The 7,162-nt window shown below is 43.4% G+C and overlaps 1 long non-coding RNA gene across 2 annotated transcripts; it reads left to right on the top strand.

Moving 5' to 3' along the window:
* Positions 1–58: 58 nt before the first annotated feature.
* On the top strand, positions 59–3,903 carry LOC101776566. Of its 2 annotated transcripts, none has more exons than XR_002678701.1 (4): positions 59–551; positions 644–1,820; positions 1,944–2,675; positions 3,589–3,903. It is a non-coding gene; the product is annotated as an uncharacterized LOC101776566 (long non-coding RNA). The 2 variants fall into 2 exon arrangements; XR_001164679.2 differs by lacking the exon at positions 3,589–3,903 and having other exon boundaries at positions 644–745; positions 967–1,820; positions 1,944–2,441.
* Positions 3,904–7,162: the final 3,259 nt, after the last annotated feature.

The raw sequence follows: 7,162 nt of genomic DNA, 5'->3' as shown, positions 1-7,162 counted from the left end.
GGATCATCCCGCATACACTTCATCTGCCCCGCCCCCGCCCCGCCCGCCCCGGCTCTGCTCCCTCGTGCTATCTGCCCTCACCCCGGCCACCGAGCCCCGACGCCTCGAGTCCTCGACCTCACGCCCGCCCCCGCCCCCTCAGTCCTCCCGCACGCCCGTCTCCCCCATCCCCGACGACGCTCGCGACGCCGTCGCCCCCAGACCCCTCAGACTCCTCACGCGCGCCTTCGTCCCTTATGATGCTCACGCCGCCCCACGACCCGTCACGGACTCCTCACGCTCACCGCCTCCTCACTCCTCGCCGACGCCCGTCCCCAACGATGCTCGCACCGCCGCCTTCCACGACCAGGATGCCCGCTCCGCTGTCACAAGATGACGAAGACGAAGCAGTGCCCCAGATCTCAGGCCCCTGCGCCATCTCTTCCCCCTTCACCTCATATGGAGCTGTGCCCCAGATCCAAATTGGTCCATCTCTGGCCTCCTGGACGGCATGAGGATATGAAGGGCAATGCGAGAACGCCAATTGCCCGATTCCATCTCTTATTCCGCAGGTGAGCCATTTTTTCCTTCCATTGCATCGGGTGGCTAGGCCTAGGATTTCTGATGCAAGCGATGCCATATGATGGGTGTTGGTTTTGTGCAGATTGTGGTGCAGGTAGCATGTATAGATGGGTGATTTACATCCGATTTGCATCTACCTCTTCTGGACACCCTCAGGTCCTATGCTGTTGATACAGCCGTTGAGGTAAGCTAGTTTTTGCCATTTTCTACGTTTCTTCCAGAAACTGGATGCCTGTATCATTTTGCTTTGCGCCTACAACAGGATAAACATAACTTACAGAATAGCATGTGTGGGTAGGGTACTTGCCTGTGTGGTATATTTCTAGGTTACTTACGCATTGACTAATTCTGATGAAGAATTATGTGATTCTGTGCAATTTACTAAAAAATATTCTCATTTTGTAGGAAATCATGAATCTGCCCAAGTGCCCAGAATATTATTTTTTCTTTAGATGTATATTGCTTTTGAGGTTTGACCATATGTATCCTGCAGTCAAGTTACTAGCAGGAGCTCTGCCTTTCATTAAAGATAGAAAAAAGGTTTATGTATAACCAAAACAAAAGGGTGCTGAGACCAGGGTTCACATTATCACTGATAGATTTCTGATAACTCCGATATATCTGTTTTGCCTGCGGGGTCTGATAGAATTAATTTATCACCCAAAAATATTAGTGGTCCCCACTATTTGTTATTTTATGAGCGCTCGCATACACTTTTGGCCTACTTGCGGATCCCCATCCCTCATTTTTCTACATTATTATGTGTCTTTTTAAAATTGCATAGTTCGGAGAGAATCTATATTTATTTATGCATAAATTGAGAGTTTATTTTAATAAATTTTGTCCCAAAAAAATTCTTTATCACCAATAGAATTTCGATATATCTGATATTCCTATTTATCAATAACCTCCGATATTTTTTATTTATCGATAATGTAAACCCTGGCCAAGACCCACCCTGGAGCACTCACCGCCCAAAGCGGGGAAACACAGTAGGCCTCAAGCAAGGCCGCCTCTCGATAGAGACACAAGATAACTTTTGTTTGTGCTTTATAACAATCAATTTGCAGGATAACTATGATTGGTTGGGAGTGCTCAAGTGCTTCTCAACGTGAGCTATTCAGTGAAGATTTGGTTGGGCTGACATCACAGATTTGACATTTGAGCTGCAAGAATGGGGTTCCTGTTCTAGGGATAAATTTCTGTCACGATTGTTATATTGATTTGCATTTTGCAATGAAGTCCAGTTGTAAATCAAGGTATGCCTTCAGCTACTCAGTTTGTACCTTAATTCTTTTGCAAGTTTTAAGATTGACTATCGGCAAGAAAATAATATTGACCAGTTATGGTCTACTGATGAATAGTTTCATATTTTTTTTCAGCAAATGATCTATACATGAAAATAAATGATTTGTGAGAACAATGGATTCCATATTGCCATGGTTTATGTGGATGTAAGAATTTATGGGTAATTGGAGGCGGTTCAGAGTTCTATTGGACATAATCTAATCTGCTAGAAGGTTCAAAGTTCTGTTGGTGTCGAGGCCAGTAGTGCTTCTTATAGTTGTGTCCCAGTTTGAATGGAAGCAGCACCTTGTCAATGAGTTGGAATCTACAGCTCGCAACCAGAAACATATTTCAAGTAGAGAAGAGTTCGTCAAGGATAGGGCGAGTCACACTTTGTATCTGAATGCAGATCAAACTGAATATCTTTTTTATTCAGAATCTATCATTTTGATCTGAATGCAGATCAAGTCTGCTGAACATTTTGTGCCTGTTGCACTAACAATTCCATGCTTCTGAAATTTTGCTTTTTGCACAATGTGGCTGATCCTTCTATCATCTATCATAATATGAATTTCTTGCTCTTTTTTTAGCTATGGAATTTTCTGTTACTTAAATTAACTTTCTGCAGCCACGAGACACCAAGTGCTGTCATAGAGTTGTGCAATCATTTTCTCCTGTCGATGCAATGGCCTTTTCTTGAGGTGGCTTGCAAGGGTGCTGCTGCTTTGTGTCGTACGTGGCTGCATCTGCCATCTGTTCATGTAACGATAAGGAGGTGTGGCTCATGGAATGGTGAAGGCATGGCTTCTGCATCCTTGATGTCCGTGGTGAGCTCCTTCCTCCCAATTGTCCATCCCAAATATTCGGCCTCTTCCTGTATGTAACTACCTTGGATGTGTGTGTGTGTGTGTGTGTGTGTGTGTGTGTGTGTGTGTGTGTGTGTTGAGATCTTGTATATTTTTTACTATGTTCAGCAATGGTAGTTGAGGGAGGCTAAGTAAGAAAGAAGTAGAAGAATGCGGGCCGGGATTGCTTCTCAAGCATTGTAGTCCCGTGCCAAGATATTTTACTGTGATATGGCCACTGAGTACAATATGTTTGTCGAAATGCCTAAGAGAATAGCACAGAAGCCTCTGCTTGGATGGACCAGCCAACAACTTATATATTTCCCTTGTGCGGGAAGATTCAAAGCGAGTACAGTTAAAGAATATTGAATGTAAATTATTTGAATGTTGGCTTGACATGAAGTATGGCATTTTGCATTGTGTAAACTTCAAGAAAATGTTTTTCTGGTTTTTTTTTGAGGGGGGGGGGGGGGATCCCCACCTGAATTTCATTAGGGCCTATAGCAGGCCAAAAGTCTTGTACAAGGTTTTCAGCAGGAAAAAAGGGGGAGGGGAATTGTTTACAAATCTTTCTGGTTTTTTATTTATATTATCAAATATTACTGTAGCGTTTGGTGATATACTGTTCATTCCAGTTTATATTGTTTACGTCCCAATTGTGTGACTTTTAACAATTTGTGCAGACCATAGAAGAATGAGCTACATGGCATTATTTCCTTGTCTTTTGAATTTATCCTATATAAGTGAATTGTATATATTTTTCAATGCATTTTAAAATTGTATATATTTTTCTCAGATATATACAGATGTCTTACTAATTACTATACTGATTGATCATAAATTGAAACATCTTTTCAGTACCATGAGCATGCATGCTTTGACTGCTTACTTGCAGATGTTGTTTGCATGATCTCTTGCGTAAGCTGTTCAATATTTGCAGACCATGAGTTGACAGCATCATTATTTGGAGAAAAAATTTAGAAGCTGCTCAGTATTTGCAGATCATGAGTTGAAGCTGTCAGTTAAGACTCGTGGCCGGCTCATGGAGTCTGAATTCTTGAAGCAGTTCATATGTTGACTCAGCGATAGTAGTAGTAAGGCAAATTGATTTCTGAATTGTACTGTGAACTAAGTTTGTTCTGTAGCCATATAGAATTAGCATAATAATGCATACACAGATGGGAATGTATAATAACCAAGTTTGTTGAGATACAATAAGAATGAAAGATGGTTTCAGGAGATACATTCCAAAAGATGTTATTCTTAAACGATATAATATACTTTTGGCAAGAATTTTATTTTATCTCACTCTGTGCTTTATTTTCAAAATAATATATAGTGTCTTGGCTATCGCCGTAGGGTTAGCACGGCATTGTACTAGTTACATAAGGGTTTGGATAAATAATGAGTTTATAATATTTTGGCATAAAGCTAGAAACAATGGGAAGTGTGTAGGTAGTGTTTGGTTTTTGGATGGGATGGGGTGGAACCATCACATGCCGATTTTACTGGCGTTAGGTTTACTAGTCTATCAATCTATACTCCAGCACATGCTAATAATTTTAAGAGTCATAGTATTAGAAAGTTATTTAAAAATTAGACTCCATAGCTAATAATCAAAATTATTTACCCACATCTCTCATTTATTTAATATTCTAACACAATACTTATATACATGTGTACTTATCTTTATTCACTTGTGATTGACTTTAGTTAGTAATTACCTTATACACTTTTTTTCGCAGTATGTCATACTTTTTTCACTTTTCATCGCACCTCCATATATTATGTTTCCCATAAAAATTAGTATTTTTCATCGGTTTCTTCCATAGTCTACATGGTAACACTTATCATGCATATATACCTTAACTTATTATTTTTCATCGGTTTCTTCCGTTGTCTACATGGTGACACTTATCATGCATATATACCTTAACTTATTATTTTCATATTAACAATGACATAAATATCTAATTTAGAATCATGTATTGGTTTACTTTTGGATATTTCTATATATGAACATGCGGATAATTAGAGCGCCAACGAGGGGGTCCCGCGGCAAAGCCATGGCTTGCCGAGTGACAGTGATTCACCCAGAGCGCAATTCGTCGAAGAAAGTTATACCGCTATGAGTTGCGAGCGGACTTGAGGACAGAACCGATGGCGCTTGCTGTATCACCCCTGCTGCAAAATGGTCCAAAACTCCAACAAATCTACCCGGGGCTCCAATATAGCTTCCTATAGCTAGTTTAGGGCCGGTTCGGTTAGCCCGGAATCGATCCAGGAATCGTTGCAGCTGATCAAAGGTTATATAAATTAGGCAAGCAATCCAGCTACGAGTCGTACCAGGCAACAGTTCCCTAGGAACCGAACGAAGGAGCCCTTAGGGATTTAGGTTTAAGATCCACTATAACCATCTAGCTTAGCCATTACACTTGACTCAACTATCTACGAATCCTTAACATTTCATGGGGTTAGATAGTATGTATTATTGAGTACTGCAGTGAAAAATATATTGGAATAAGTTAAAAGAACTACATAAGTTTTTTAAAAAATAACATTCTTAATATTTCATCATAACAGCACACGGCCATCTGCTATTAAGTTTTATTACTCAAGCAAGATAGTACATACTGGAAGCAAAGAAGATCAGGAGTGAAAAGGAGGAACGTTACCTTCTGTGAATTGGCACTTGGAGTGGAAGCGGCGACGACCGCGAATCCGCGATGCGGCTGCTCCTCGTGGTACTATAGATTGCCTCTCAACTTGAGACTAGACTAGTAGTCCCGTTGCCCTAGATGAGAGGTGCGTAGAGGTCCATGGTCCATATATACACCCGAAGAGTCTCAGTGAGGCGGGCTTGATGACGACGGGATCGATGGACGTCATTTTATATTGTTTCCCTGACCAAATTGGTACTAAGTGCTACATGGGCGGCATAATTTTATGTCTTATCACTAATCCACCCACGCGTGGTTTGCCTAGTTGATGAACTAAGCATTTTAGCGGACGAGGTTTATTATCATGCATTTTTATGCATGTTGCAGGTTGTTTTTCGCCGGCCACAAGGCTTCTACTGGAATGGTAACTTAAAAGATACCAATAAACTGATCAATTTCATATCGCCCACTGGTGCTCTGGATTTATGTTAAAAGTCCTACTTAATTACTACGCAAGTTGAAGGCTGAGTTTATGACTTTGTGTTGGTTAGTCCACTACTAGAATCCTACCTTTAACCAAGAGTTTGTGTTTCATATCACTGCACGAAACCAGATCGACGGCCACCGGCAGCGAGAATGCATCTAGGCATCTGGCGACCCTAGCAGGCTCGCACTCCGTGGCAATGCTGCGCATCCTTGACTCCAGCAGCGTGTATCCTCTGTGCCCTCCAGCTGAATCCTGATCGTCACGCATCAGTTTCACACCGTGGATTCATCACAAGGTGAGATCGGCTTCAAATTCCATATGCATTATTTTATTCTAATCTAAACTATTCGTTTGTCTTTTCAGAATTCTTTCCTTTTGATAACATGGCATTAGATTTGGTTAATTGATCTCTTCTACCTTCCGGAAAGGTATTACCAAATTCAATGTTCTCTTCTTAATTTAATTATCCACACAATTCTGTTCCCAATACTTCTCTCTGGCAATTTGGAATCTAAAGCCCTGTTTGGCATGGCTCCAACTCCGGGTGGAGCTGCTCCACTTCAGAACTCCACATGGAGCCAGCTCCGCTCCAAAACTCCAGAACAAAAATGGGGTGTTTGGCTAGATGGGTGCTCTCAGCTCCAAAAATGATCGATTTCAGTGTGGATTGCCATTGTTGCCCCCCAATTAAGGCCCCACTTGTCATCCTCTCTATCCCATCTTCTTCTTCCCTTTTTTCCATTGCACTGTGCCGCACATGGGAGACCCTCCATGGGCGGCGGGGTGGGCGGCGGGCTGAGCGGCGGGCGGTGGGGTGGGCGGCGATGGGGGTGGCGCTGGGCGGCGACGGGCGGCGGGCGGCGACGGGCGCGGCGGCGGGCAGCAGCGGGCGACGGGGGCGGTCGACGGGCGGCGGGCGTGGCGACGGGCGGCGGGCGGTGATGGGCGACGGGCGCGGCGGCGGGCGGGCGGTGACGGGCGGTGACGGGCGCGTCGCCGGGCGGCGGGGACGGGCGGCAACGGACGGGGCTCTGGCGGTGAGTGAGGCTCGGGAGAATAGAAGGGAGAATAGAATGAAACGTTTTTTTGTGTAACCAGTGGCATTGGTGGGTAATTACCCACCAACTCCACGAGGAGGTTCAAAAGAGAGGTTTCTAGAGTAGCAAAAGAGGTGCTCCAAAACTCCACCTCCATTTGCACTACAGCTCCATGGAGTTGACAACTCCATGGAGTTTTGGAGTTGGGGTGTTTGGCTGAATTTTTTTATGGAGTTGCTGGAGTTTAGGAGTGGAGCCGTGCCAAACAGGGCCTAAGGTCCCGTT

The sequence above is a fragment of the Setaria italica genome, chromosome VIII, assembly GCF_000263155.2.
Source record: "Setaria italica strain Yugu1 chromosome VIII, Setaria_italica_v2.0, whole genome shotgun sequence".
Taxonomy (NCBI): Eukaryota; Viridiplantae; Streptophyta; class Magnoliopsida; order Poales; family Poaceae; genus Setaria; species Setaria italica.
Note: the sequence above shows the minus strand (reverse complement) of the source record. Positions and strands in the feature narration are given on the sequence as shown.